The 9,915-nt window shown below is 48.3% G+C and overlaps 40 non-coding genes across 40 annotated transcripts; 9 read left to right on the top strand and 31 right to left on the bottom strand.

Annotated features, from left to right (window-relative positions):
* Positions 1-91: 91 nt before the first annotated feature.
* Positions 92-163, bottom strand: Trnaq-cug (transfer RNA glutamine (anticodon CUG)). The gene has a single exon. It is a non-coding gene; the product is annotated as a tRNA-Gln (tRNA).
* A 40-nt stretch (positions 164-203) lies between these two features.
* On the bottom strand, positions 204-276 carry Trnav-aac (transfer RNA valine (anticodon AAC)). Its single transcript has one exon. It is a non-coding gene; the product is annotated as a tRNA-Val (tRNA).
* A 91-nt stretch (positions 277-367) lies between these two features.
* Positions 368-440, top strand: Trnav-cac (transfer RNA valine (anticodon CAC)). Its single transcript has one exon. It is a non-coding gene; the product is annotated as a tRNA-Val (tRNA).
* A 64-nt stretch (positions 441-504) lies between these two features.
* Positions 505-577, bottom strand: Trnal-caa (transfer RNA leucine (anticodon CAA)). The gene has a single exon. It is a non-coding gene; the product is annotated as a tRNA-Leu (tRNA).
* Positions 578-898: 321 nt separating this feature from the next.
* Positions 899-971, bottom strand: Trnav-aac (transfer RNA valine (anticodon AAC)). Its single transcript has one exon. It is a non-coding gene; the product is annotated as a tRNA-Val (tRNA).
* Positions 972-1,062: 91 nt separating this feature from the next.
* On the top strand, positions 1,063-1,135 carry Trnav-cac (transfer RNA valine (anticodon CAC)). The gene has a single exon. It is a non-coding gene; the product is annotated as a tRNA-Val (tRNA).
* A 64-nt stretch (positions 1,136-1,199) lies between these two features.
* On the bottom strand, positions 1,200-1,272 carry Trnam-cau (transfer RNA methionine (anticodon CAU)). The gene has a single exon. It is a non-coding gene; the product is annotated as a tRNA-Met (tRNA).
* A 542-nt stretch (positions 1,273-1,814) lies between these two features.
* On the bottom strand, positions 1,815-1,887 carry Trnam-cau (transfer RNA methionine (anticodon CAU)). The gene has a single exon. It is a non-coding gene; the product is annotated as a tRNA-Met (tRNA).
* Positions 1,888-2,018: 131 nt separating this feature from the next.
* Positions 2,019-2,090, bottom strand: Trnaq-cug (transfer RNA glutamine (anticodon CUG)). The gene has a single exon. It is a non-coding gene; the product is annotated as a tRNA-Gln (tRNA).
* Positions 2,091-2,130: 40 nt separating this feature from the next.
* Positions 2,131-2,203, bottom strand: Trnav-aac (transfer RNA valine (anticodon AAC)). The gene has a single exon. It is a non-coding gene; the product is annotated as a tRNA-Val (tRNA).
* A 544-nt stretch (positions 2,204-2,747) lies between these two features.
* Positions 2,748-2,820, bottom strand: Trnav-aac (transfer RNA valine (anticodon AAC)). The gene has a single exon. It is a non-coding gene; the product is annotated as a tRNA-Val (tRNA).
* Positions 2,821-2,911: 91 nt separating this feature from the next.
* Trnaa-cgc (transfer RNA alanine (anticodon CGC)) lies at positions 2,912-2,984 on the top strand. The gene has a single exon. It is a non-coding gene; the product is annotated as a tRNA-Ala (tRNA).
* Positions 2,985-3,048: 64 nt separating this feature from the next.
* On the bottom strand, positions 3,049-3,121 carry Trnam-cau (transfer RNA methionine (anticodon CAU)). The gene has a single exon. It is a non-coding gene; the product is annotated as a tRNA-Met (tRNA).
* A 131-nt stretch (positions 3,122-3,252) lies between these two features.
* Trnaq-cug (transfer RNA glutamine (anticodon CUG)) lies at positions 3,253-3,324 on the bottom strand. Its single transcript has one exon. It is a non-coding gene; the product is annotated as a tRNA-Gln (tRNA).
* Positions 3,325-3,364: 40 nt separating this feature from the next.
* Positions 3,365-3,437, bottom strand: Trnav-aac (transfer RNA valine (anticodon AAC)). The gene has a single exon. It is a non-coding gene; the product is annotated as a tRNA-Val (tRNA).
* Positions 3,438-3,981: 544 nt separating this feature from the next.
* Positions 3,982-4,054, bottom strand: Trnav-aac (transfer RNA valine (anticodon AAC)). Its single transcript has one exon. It is a non-coding gene; the product is annotated as a tRNA-Val (tRNA).
* A 91-nt stretch (positions 4,055-4,145) lies between these two features.
* Trnal-cag (transfer RNA leucine (anticodon CAG)) lies at positions 4,146-4,218 on the top strand. Its single transcript has one exon. It is a non-coding gene; the product is annotated as a tRNA-Leu (tRNA).
* Positions 4,219-4,598: 380 nt separating this feature from the next.
* Trnav-uac (transfer RNA valine (anticodon UAC)) lies at positions 4,599-4,671 on the bottom strand. Its single transcript has one exon. It is a non-coding gene; the product is annotated as a tRNA-Val (tRNA).
* Positions 4,672-5,103: 432 nt separating this feature from the next.
* On the bottom strand, positions 5,104-5,175 carry Trnaq-cug (transfer RNA glutamine (anticodon CUG)). The gene has a single exon. It is a non-coding gene; the product is annotated as a tRNA-Gln (tRNA).
* Positions 5,176-5,215: 40 nt separating this feature from the next.
* Trnal-aag (transfer RNA leucine (anticodon AAG)) lies at positions 5,216-5,288 on the bottom strand. The gene has a single exon. It is a non-coding gene; the product is annotated as a tRNA-Leu (tRNA).
* Positions 5,289-5,378: 90 nt separating this feature from the next.
* Positions 5,379-5,451, top strand: Trnal-cag (transfer RNA leucine (anticodon CAG)). The gene has a single exon. It is a non-coding gene; the product is annotated as a tRNA-Leu (tRNA).
* Positions 5,452-5,831: 380 nt separating this feature from the next.
* Positions 5,832-5,904, bottom strand: Trnav-uac (transfer RNA valine (anticodon UAC)). Its single transcript has one exon. It is a non-coding gene; the product is annotated as a tRNA-Val (tRNA).
* A 91-nt stretch (positions 5,905-5,995) lies between these two features.
* Trnav-cac (transfer RNA valine (anticodon CAC)) lies at positions 5,996-6,068 on the top strand. Its single transcript has one exon. It is a non-coding gene; the product is annotated as a tRNA-Val (tRNA).
* Positions 6,069-6,132: 64 nt separating this feature from the next.
* On the bottom strand, positions 6,133-6,205 carry Trnam-cau (transfer RNA methionine (anticodon CAU)). The gene has a single exon. It is a non-coding gene; the product is annotated as a tRNA-Met (tRNA).
* Positions 6,206-6,336: 131 nt separating this feature from the next.
* Positions 6,337-6,408, bottom strand: Trnaq-cug (transfer RNA glutamine (anticodon CUG)). The gene has a single exon. It is a non-coding gene; the product is annotated as a tRNA-Gln (tRNA).
* A 40-nt stretch (positions 6,409-6,448) lies between these two features.
* Trnav-aac (transfer RNA valine (anticodon AAC)) lies at positions 6,449-6,521 on the bottom strand. Its single transcript has one exon. It is a non-coding gene; the product is annotated as a tRNA-Val (tRNA).
* Positions 6,522-6,749: 228 nt separating this feature from the next.
* On the bottom strand, positions 6,750-6,822 carry Trnam-cau (transfer RNA methionine (anticodon CAU)). Its single transcript has one exon. It is a non-coding gene; the product is annotated as a tRNA-Met (tRNA).
* Positions 6,823-6,953: 131 nt separating this feature from the next.
* Positions 6,954-7,025, bottom strand: Trnar-ccg (transfer RNA arginine (anticodon CCG)). Its single transcript has one exon. It is a non-coding gene; the product is annotated as a tRNA-Arg (tRNA).
* A 40-nt stretch (positions 7,026-7,065) lies between these two features.
* Positions 7,066-7,138, bottom strand: Trnav-aac (transfer RNA valine (anticodon AAC)). Its single transcript has one exon. It is a non-coding gene; the product is annotated as a tRNA-Val (tRNA).
* A 91-nt stretch (positions 7,139-7,229) lies between these two features.
* Trnav-cac (transfer RNA valine (anticodon CAC)) lies at positions 7,230-7,302 on the top strand. Its single transcript has one exon. It is a non-coding gene; the product is annotated as a tRNA-Val (tRNA).
* A 64-nt stretch (positions 7,303-7,366) lies between these two features.
* Trnam-cau (transfer RNA methionine (anticodon CAU)) lies at positions 7,367-7,439 on the bottom strand. Its single transcript has one exon. It is a non-coding gene; the product is annotated as a tRNA-Met (tRNA).
* Positions 7,440-7,682: 243 nt separating this feature from the next.
* On the bottom strand, positions 7,683-7,755 carry Trnav-gac (transfer RNA valine (anticodon GAC)). Its single transcript has one exon. It is a non-coding gene; the product is annotated as a tRNA-Val (tRNA).
* A 228-nt stretch (positions 7,756-7,983) lies between these two features.
* Trnam-cau (transfer RNA methionine (anticodon CAU)) lies at positions 7,984-8,056 on the bottom strand. Its single transcript has one exon. It is a non-coding gene; the product is annotated as a tRNA-Met (tRNA).
* Positions 8,057-8,187: 131 nt separating this feature from the next.
* Positions 8,188-8,259, bottom strand: Trnaq-cug (transfer RNA glutamine (anticodon CUG)). Its single transcript has one exon. It is a non-coding gene; the product is annotated as a tRNA-Gln (tRNA).
* Positions 8,260-8,299: 40 nt separating this feature from the next.
* On the bottom strand, positions 8,300-8,372 carry Trnav-aac (transfer RNA valine (anticodon AAC)). Its single transcript has one exon. It is a non-coding gene; the product is annotated as a tRNA-Val (tRNA).
* Positions 8,373-8,804: 432 nt separating this feature from the next.
* Positions 8,805-8,876, bottom strand: Trnaq-cug (transfer RNA glutamine (anticodon CUG)). The gene has a single exon. It is a non-coding gene; the product is annotated as a tRNA-Gln (tRNA).
* A 40-nt stretch (positions 8,877-8,916) lies between these two features.
* On the bottom strand, positions 8,917-8,989 carry Trnal-aag (transfer RNA leucine (anticodon AAG)). The gene has a single exon. It is a non-coding gene; the product is annotated as a tRNA-Leu (tRNA).
* Positions 8,990-9,079: 90 nt separating this feature from the next.
* On the top strand, positions 9,080-9,152 carry Trnal-cag (transfer RNA leucine (anticodon CAG)). Its single transcript has one exon. It is a non-coding gene; the product is annotated as a tRNA-Leu (tRNA).
* Positions 9,153-9,532: 380 nt separating this feature from the next.
* Trnav-uac (transfer RNA valine (anticodon UAC)) lies at positions 9,533-9,605 on the bottom strand. Its single transcript has one exon. It is a non-coding gene; the product is annotated as a tRNA-Val (tRNA).
* A 91-nt stretch (positions 9,606-9,696) lies between these two features.
* Trnav-cac (transfer RNA valine (anticodon CAC)) lies at positions 9,697-9,769 on the top strand. The gene has a single exon. It is a non-coding gene; the product is annotated as a tRNA-Val (tRNA).
* The last annotated feature ends 146 nt before the right edge of the window (positions 9,770-9,915 follow it).

Genomic DNA, 9,915 nt, shown 5'->3' with positions numbered 1-9,915 from the left:
TTACAATGTCTTCTTGCAAGTGACTAAAATATTTGAAGTGCCGTTGCTTCCAAACGCCCAATAGGTGCTTCCGAGGCACAACTAACGGCACAGGTTCCACCGAGACTTGAACTCGGATCGCAGGATTCAGAGTCCTAAGTGCTAACCATTACACCATGGAACCTACAGAGGCTCTTCCGAGGTTCGCTTCGCGGAAACATCAATGATGCCGCCCGGTCTCGAACCGGGGACCTTGCGCGTGTTAAGCGCACGTGATAACCACTACACTACGGAATCTGGCAACTAACAAGCGACATGTTTTTGCATTTTTCTCTAGCTATTTTAGCCTTGTATTGCTTTCCTTCGTCATAGGTTCCAAAATTCATTGGATTCCGTAGTGTAGCGGTTATCACGTGCGCTTCACACGCGCAAGGTCCCCGGTTCGAGCCCGGGCGGAATCATTGTTGAATTGCTAGTTTTGTAATAGGCGTCAAACATTTGATTCACTGCGGCTTTTAAAAGCCTTGCCCTGTGTGAGGATCGAACTCACGACCTTCAGATTTTGAGACTGACGCGCTGCCTACTGCGCTAACAAGGCACTGTGCCCTAATCCGATGCATTTCAGAAGAACGTTGTTATTACAATGTCTTCTTGCAAATGACTAAAATATTTGAAGTGCCGTTGCTTCCAAACGCCCAATAGGTGCTTCCGAGGCACAACTAACGGCACAGGTTCCACCGAGACTTGAACTCGGATCGCAGGATTCAGAGTCCTGGGTGCTAACCATAACACCATGGAACCTACAGAGGCTCTTCCAAGGTTGGCTTCGCGGAAATATCAATGATTCCGCCCGGGCTGGAACCAGGGACCTTGCGCCTGTTAAGAGGCTCTTCCGAGGTTCGCTTCGCGGAAACATCAATGATTCCGCCCGGGATCGAACCGGGGACCTTGCGCGTGTTAAGCGCACGTGATAACCACTACACTACGGAATCTGGCAACTAACAAGCGACATGTTTTTGCTTTTTTCTCTAGCTATTTTAGCCTTGTATTGCTTTCCTTCGTCATAGGTTCCAAAACTCATTGGATTCCGTAGTGTAGCGGTTATCACGTGCGCTTCACACGCGCAAGGTCCCCGGTTCGAGCCTGGGCGGAATCATTGTTGAGTTGCTAGTTTTGTAATAGGCGTCAAACATTTGATTCACTGCGGCTTTTAAAAGCCTTGCCCTGTGTGAGGATCGAACTCACGACCTTCAGATTATGAGACTGACGCGCTGCCTACTGCGCTAACAAGGCACTGAGCCCTAATCCGATGCATTTCAGAAGAACGTTGTTATTACAATGTCTTCTCTCAAATGGGTAAAATATTTGAAGTGCCGCTGCTTCCAAACGCCCAATAGGTGCTTCCGAGGCACAACTAACGGCACAGGTTCCACCGAGACTTGAACTGAAATCGCAGGATTCAGAGTCCTGAGTGCTAACCATAACACCATGGAACCTACAGAGGCTCTTTCGAGGTTCGCTTCGCGGAAACATCAATGATTCCGCCCGGGTGGAACCGGGGACCTTGTGCGTGTTAAGCGCACGTGATAACCACTACACTACGGAATCTGGCAACTAAAAATCGACATGTTTTTGTTTTTTCTCTAGCTATTTTAGCCTTGTATTGCTTTCCTTCGTCATAGGTTCCAAAATTCATTGGATTCCGTAGTGTAGCGGTTATCACGTGCGCTTCACACGCGCAAGGTCCCCGGTTCGAGCCGGGGCGGAATCATTGTTGAGTTGCTAGTTTTGTAATAGGCGTCACACATTTGATTCACTACGGCTATTATAAGCCCTGCCCTGTGTGAGGATCGAACTCACGACCTTCAGATTATGAGACTGACGCGCTGCCTACTGCGCTAACAAGGCACTGTGCCCTAATCCGATGCATTTCAGAAGAACGTTGTTATTACAATGTCTTCTTGCAAATGACTAAAATATTTGAAGTGCCGTTGCTTTCAAACGCCCAATAGGTGCTTCCGAGGCACAACTAACGGCACAGGTTCCACCGAGACTTGAACTCGGATCGCAGGATTCAGAGTCCTGAGTGCTAACCATTACACCATGGAACCTACAGAGGCTCTTCCGAGGTTCGCTTCGCGGAAACATCAATGATTCCGCCCGGGCTCGAACCGGGGACCTTGCACGTGTTAAGCGCACGTGATAACCACTACACTACAAAATCTGGCAACTAACAAGCGACATGTTTTTGCTTTTTTCTCTAGCTATTTTAGCCTTGTATTGCTTTCCTTCGTCATAGGTTCCAAAATTCATTGGATTCCGCAGTGTAGCGGTTATCACGTGCGCTTCACACACGCAAGGTCCCCGGTTCGAGCCCGGGCGGAATCATTGTTGAGTTGCTAGTTTTGTAATAGGCGTCAAACATTTGATTCACTACGGCTTTTATAAGCCTTGCCCTGTGTGAGGATCAAACTCACGACCTTCAGATTATGAGACTGACGCGCTGCCTACTGCGCTAAAAAGGCACTGTGCCCTAATCCGATGCATTTCAGAAGAACGTTGTTATTACAATGTCTTCTTGCAAATGACTAAAATATTTGAAGTGCCGTTGCTTCCAAACGCCCAATAGGTGCTTCCGAGGCACAACTAACGGCACAGGTTCCACCGAGACTTGAACTCGGATCGCAAGATTCAGAGTCCTGAGTGCTAACCATAACACCATGGAACCTACAGAGGCTCTTCCGAGGTTCGCTTCGCGGAAACATCAATGATTCCGCCCGGGCTCGAACCGGGGACCGTGCGCGTGTTAAGCGCACGTGATAACCACTACACTACGAAATCTGGCAACTAAAAAGCGACATGTTTTTGCTTTTTTCTCTAGCTATTTTAGCCTTGTATTGCTTTCCTTCGTCATAGGCTCCAAATTTCATTGGATTTCGTAGTGTAGCGGTTATCACGTGCGCTTCGCACGCGCAAGGTCCCCGGTTCGAGCCCGGGCGGAATCATTGTTGAGTTGCTAGTTTTGTAATAGGCGTCAAACATTTGATTCACTGCGGCTTTTAAAAGCCTTGCCCTGTGTGAGGATCGAACTCACGACCTTCAGATTATGAGACTGACGCGCTGCCTACTGCGCTAACAAGGCACTGTGCCCTAATCCGATGCATTTCAGAAGAACGTTGTTATTACAATGTCTTCTTGCAAATGACTAAAATATTTCAAGTGCCGTTGCTTCCAAACGCCCAATAGGTGCTTCCGAGGCACAACTAACGGCACAGGTTCCACCGAGACTTGAACTCGGATCCCAGGATTCAGAGTCCTGAGTGCTAACCATTACACCATGGAACCTACAGAGGCTCTTCCGAGGTTCGCTTCGCGGAAACATCAATGATTCCGCCCGGGCTCGAACCGGGGACCTTGCGCGTGTTAAGCACACGTGATAACCACTACACTACGGAATCTGGCAACTAACAAGCGACATGTTTTTGCTTTTTTCTCTAGCTATTTCAGCCTTGTATTGCTTTCCTTCGTCATAGGTTCCAAAATTCATTGGATTTCGTAGTGTAGCGGTTATCACGTGCGCTTCATACGCGCAAGGTCCCCGGTTCGAGCCCGGGCAGAATCATTGTTGAGTTGCTAGTTTTGTAATAGGCGTCAAACATTTGATTCACTGCGGCTTTTAAAAGCCTTGCCCTGTGTGAGGATCGAACTGACGACCTTCAGATTATGAGACTGACGCGCTGCCTACTGCGCTAACAAGGCACTGTGCCCTAATCCGAAGCATTTCAGAAGAACGTTGATATTACAATGTCTTCTTGCAAATGACTAAAATATTTCAAGTGCAGTTGCTTCCAAACGCGCAATAGGTGCTTCCGAGGCAGAACTAACGGCACAGGTTCCACCGAGACTTGACCTCGGATCGCAGGATTCAGAGTCCTGAGTGCTAACCATTACACCATGGAACCTACAGAGGCTCTTCCGAGGTTTGCTTCGCGGAAACATCAATGATTCCGCCCGGGCTCGAACCGGGGACCTTGCGCGTGTTAAGCGCACGTGATAACCACTACACTACGGAATCTGGCAACTAACAAGCGACATGTTTTTGCTTTTTTCTCTAGCTATTTTAGCCTTGCATTGCTTTCCTTTTTCATCGGTTCCAAAATTCATTGGATTCCGTAGTGTAGCGGTTATCACGTGCGCTTCAGACGCGCGAGGTCCCCGGTTCGAGCCCGGGCGGAATCATTGTTGAGTTGCTAGTTTTGTAATAGGCGTCAAACATTTGATCCACTGCGGCTTTTAAAAGCCTTGCCCTGTGCGAGGATCGAACTCACGACCTTCAGATTATGAGACTGACGCGCTGCCTACTGCGCTAACAAGGCACTGTGCCCTAATCCGATGCATTTCAGAAGAACGTTGTTATTACAATGTCTTCTTGCAAATGACTAAAATATTTGAAGTGCCGTTGCTTCCAAACGCCCAATAGGTGCTTCCGAGGCACAACTAACGGCACAGGTTCCACCTAGACTTGAACTCGGATCGCAGGATTCAGAGTCCCGAGTGCTAACCATTACACCATGGAACCTACAGAGGCTCTTCCGAGGTTCGCTTCGCGGAAACATCAATGATTCCGCCCGGGCTCGAACCGGGGACCTTGCGCGTGTAAAGCGCACGTGATAACCACTACACTACGGAATCTGGCAACTAACAAGCGACATGTTTTTGCTTTTTTCTCTAGCTATTTCAGCCTTGTATTGCTTTCCTTCGTCATCGGTTCCAAAATTCATTGGATTCCGTAGTGTAGCGGTTATCACGTGCGCTTCACACGCGCAAGGTCCCCGGTTCGAGCCCGGACAGAATCATTGTTGAGTTGCTAGTTTTGTAATATGCGTCAAACATTTGATTCACTGCGGCTTTTAAAAGCCTTGCCCTGTGTGAGGATCGAACTCACGACCTTCAGATTATGAGAGTGACGCGCTGCCTACTGCGCTAACAAGGCACTGTGCCCTAATGCAATGCATTTCAGAACAACGTTGTTATTACAATGTCTTCTTGCAAATGACTAAAATATTTTAAGTGCAGTTGCTTCCAAACGCCCAATAGGTGCTTCCGAGGCACAACTAACGTCACAGGTTCCACCGAGACTTGAACTCGGATCGCAGGATTCAGAGTCCTGAGTGCTAACCATTACACCATGGAACCTACAGAGGCTCTTCCGAGGTTTGCTTCGCGGAAACATCAATGATTCCGCCCGGGCTCGAAGCGGGGACCTTGCGCGTCTTAAGCGCACGTCATAACCACTACACTACGGAATCTGGCAACTGACAAGCGACATGTTTTGCTTTTTTCTCTAGCTATTTTAGCCTTGTATTGCTTTCCTTTGTCATCGGTTCCAAAATTCATTGGATTCCGTAGTGTAGCGGTTATCACGTGCGCTTCAGACGCGCGAGGTCCCCGGTTCGAGCCCGGGCGGAATCATTGTTGAGTTGCTAGTTTTGTAATAGGCGTCAAACATTTGATTCACTGCGGCTTTTAAAAGCCTTGCCCTGTGCGAGGATCGAACTCACGACCTTCAGATTATGAGACTGACGCGCTGCCTACTGCGCTAACAAGGCACTGTGCCCTAATCCGATGCATTTCAGAAGAACGTTGTTATTACAATGTCTTCTTGCAAATGACTAAAATATTTGAAGTGCCGTTGCTTCCAAACGCCCAATAGGTGCTTCCAAGGCACAACTAACGGCACAGGTTCCACCTAGACTTGAACTCGGATCGCAGGATTCAGAGTCCTGAGTGCTAACCATTACACCATGGAACCTACAGAGGCTCTTCCGAGATTCGCTTCGCGGAAACATCAATGATTCCGCCCGGGCTCGAACCGGGGACCTTGCGCGTGTAAAGCGCACGTGATAACCACTACACTACGGAATCTGGCAACTAACAACCGACATGTTTTTGCTTTTTTCTCTAGCTATTTTAGCCTTGTATTGCTTTCCTTCGTCATAGGTTCCAAAATTCATTGGATTCCGTAGTGTAGCGGTTATCACGTGCGCTTCACACGCGCAAGGTCCCCGGTTCGAGCCCGGACGGAATCATTGTTGAGTTGCTAGTTTTTTAATAGGCGTCAAACATTTGATTCACTGCGGCTTTTAAAAGCCTTGCCCTGTGTGAGGATCGAACTCACGACCTTCAGATTATGAGACTGACGCGCTGCCTACTGCGCTAACAAGGCACTGTGCCCTAATCCGATGCATTTCAGAAGAACGTTGTTATTACAATGTCTTCTTGCAAATGACTAAAATATTTGAAGTGCCGTTGCTTCCAAACGCCCAATAGGTGCTTCCGAGGCACAACTAACGGCACAGGTTCCACCGAGACTTGAACTCGGATCGCAGGATTCAGAGTCCTGAGTGCTAACCATTACACCATGGAACCTACAGAGGCTCTTCCGAGGTTCGCTTCGCGGAAACATCAATGATTCCGCCCGGGCTCGAACCAGGGACCTTGCGCGTGTTAAGCGCACGTGATAACCACTACACTACGGAATCTGGGAACTAACAAGCGACATGTTTTTGCTTTTTTCTCTAGCTTATTTAGCCTTGTATTGCTTTCCTTCGTCATAGGTTCCAAAATTCATTGGATTCCGTAGTGTAGCAGTTATCACGTGCGCTTCACACGCGCAAGGTCCCTAATTCGAGCCCGGGCGGAATCATTGTTGAGTTGCTAGTTTTGTAATAGGCGTCAAACATTTGATTCCCTGCGGCTTTTAAAAGCTTTGCCCTGTGTGAGGATCGAACTCACGACCTTCAGATTATGAGACTGACGCGCTGCCTACTGCGCTAACAAGGCACTGTGCCCTAATCCGATGCATTTCAGAAGAACGTTGTTATTACAATGTCTTCTTGCAATTGACTAAAATATTTCAAGTGCCGTTGCTTCCAAACGCCCAATAGGTGCTTCCGAGGCACAACTAACTGCACAGGTTCCACCGAGACTTGAACTCGGATCGTAGGATTCGGAGTTCTGAGTGCTAACCATTACACCATGGAACCTACAGAGGCTCTTCCGAGGTTCGCTTCGCGGAAACATCAATGATTCGGCCCGGGCTCGAACCGGGGACCTTGCGCGTGTTAAGCGCACGTGATAACCACTACACTACGGAATCTGGCAACTAACAAGCGACATATTTTTGCTTTTTTCTCTAGCTATTTTAGCCTTGTATTGCTTTCCTTCGTCATAGGTTCCAAAATTCATTGGATTCCGTAGTGTAGCGGTTATCACGTGCGCTTCACACGCGCAAGGTCCCTGGTTCGAGCCCGGGCGGAATCATTGTTGAGTTGCTAGTTTTGTAATAGGCGTCAAACATTTGATTCAGTGCGGCTTTTAAAAGCCTTGCCCTGTGTGAGGATCGAACTCACGACCTTCAGATTATGAGACTGACGCGCTGCCTACTGCGCTAACAAGGCACTGTGCCCTAATCCGATGCATTTCAGAAGAACGTTGTTATTACAATGTCTTCCTGCAAATGACTAAAATATTTGAAGTGCCGTTGCTTCCAAACGCCCAATAGGTGCTTCCGAGGCACAACTAATGGCACAGGTTCCACCGAGACTTGAACTCGGATCGCAGGATTCAGAATCATGAGTGCTAACCATTACACCATGGAACCTACAGAGGCTCTTCCGAGGTTCGCTTCGCGGAAACATCAATGATTCCGCCCGGGCTCGAACCGGGGACCTTGCGCGTGTCAAGCGCACGGGATAACCACTACACTACGGAATCTGGCAACTAACAAGCGACATGTTTTTGCTTTTTTCTCTAGCTATTTTAGCCTTGTATTGCTTTCCTTAGTCATAGGTTCCAAAATTCATTGGATTCCGTAGTGTAGCGGTTATCACGTGCGCTTCACACGCGCAAGGTCCCCGGTTCGAGCCCGTTCGGAATCATTGTTGAGTTGCTAGTTTTGTAATAGGCGTCAAACATTTGATTCACTGCGGCTTTTAAAAGCCTTGCCCTGTGTGAGGATCGAACTCACGACCTTCAGATTATGAGACTGACGCGCTGCCTACTGCGCTAACAAGGCACTGTGCCCGAATCCGATGCATTTCAGAAGAACGTTGTTATTACAATGTCTTCTTGCAAATGACTAAAATATTTCAAGTGCCGTTGCTTCCAAACGCCCAATAGGTGCTTCCGAAGCACAACTAACGGCACAGGTTCCACCGAGACTTGAACTCGGATCGCAGGATTCAGAGTCCTGAGTGCTAACCATTACACTATGGAACCTACAGAGGCTCTTCCGAGGTTCGCTTCGCGGAACCATCAATGATTCCGCCCGGGCTCGAACCGGGGACCTTGCGCGTGTTAAGCGCACGTGATAACCACTACACTACGGAATCTGGCAACTAACAAGCGACATGTTTTTGCTTTTTTCTCTAGCTATTTTAGCCTTGTATTACTTTCCTTCGTCATAGGTTCCAAAATTCATTGGATTCCGTAGAGTAGCGGTTATCACGTGCGCTTCACACGCCCAAGGTCCCAGGTTCGAGCCCGGGCGGAATCATTGTTGAGTTGCTAGTTTTGTAATAGGCGTCAAACATTTGATTCACTGCGGCTTTTAAAAGCCTTGCCCTGTGTGAGGATCGAACTCACGACCTTCAGATTATGAGAGTGACGCGCTGCCTACTGCGCTAACAAGGTACTGTGCCCTAATCCGATGCATTTTAGAAGAACGTTGTTATTACAATGTCTTCTTGCAAATGACTAAAATATTTTAAGTGCAGTTGCTTCCAAACGCCCAATAGGTGCTTCCGAGGCACAACTAACGTCACAGGTTCCACCGAGACTTGAACTCGGATCGCAGGATTCAGAGTCCTGAGTGCTAACCATTACACCATGGAACCTACAGAGGCTCTTCCGAGGTTTGCTTCGCGGAAACATCAATGATTCCGCCCGGGCTCGAAGCGGGGACCTTGCGCGTCTTAAGCGCACGTGATAACCACTACACTACGGAATCTGGCAACTGACAAGCGACATGTTTTGCTTTTTTCTCTAGCTATTTTAGCCTTGTATTGCTTTCCTTTGTCATCGGTTCCAAAATTCATTGGATTCCGTAGTGTAGCGGTTATCACGTGCGCTTCAGACGCGCGAGGTCCCCGGTTCGAGCCCGGGCGGAATCATTGTTGAGTTGCTAGTTTTGTAATAGGCGTCAAACATTTGATTCACTGCGGCTTTTAAAAGCCTTGCCCTGTGCGAGGATCGAACTCACGACCTTCAGATTATGAGACTGACGCGCTGCCTACTGCGCTAACAAGGCACTGTGCCCTAATCCGATGCATTTCAGAAGAACGTTGTTATTACAATGTCTTCTTGCAAATGACTAAAATATTTGAAGTGCCGTTGCTTCCAAACGCCCAATAGGTGCTTCCAAGGCACAACTAACGGCACAGGTTCCACCTAGACTTGAACTCGGATCGCAGGATTCAGAGTCCTGAGTGCTAACCATTACACCATGGAACCTACAGAGGCTCTTCCGAGATTCGCTTCGCGGAAACATCAATGATTCCGCCCGGGCTCGAACCGGGGACCTTGCGCGTGTAAAGCGCACGTGATAACCACTACACTACGGAATCTGGCAACTAACAACCGACATGTTTTTGCTTTTTTCTCTAGCTATTTTAGCCTTGTATTGCTTTCCTTCGTCATAGGTTCCAAAATTCATTGGATTCCGTAGTGTAGCGGTTATCACGTGCGCTTCACACGCGCAAGGTCCCCGGTTCGAGCCCGGACGGAATCATTGTTGAGTTGCTAGTTTTTTAATAGGCGTCAAACATTTGATTCACTGCGGCTTTTAAAAGCCTTGCCCTGTGTGAGGATCGAACTCACGACCTTCAGATTATGAGACTTACGCGCTGCCTACTGCGCTAACAAGGCACTGTGCCC

This window comes from Hydractinia symbiolongicarpus, chromosome 7, assembly GCF_029227915.1.
Source record: "Hydractinia symbiolongicarpus strain clone_291-10 chromosome 7, HSymV2.1, whole genome shotgun sequence".
NCBI lineage: Eukaryota > Metazoa > Cnidaria > Hydrozoa > Anthoathecata > Hydractiniidae > Hydractinia > Hydractinia symbiolongicarpus.
Note: the sequence above shows the minus strand (reverse complement) of the source record. Positions and strands in the feature narration are given on the sequence as shown.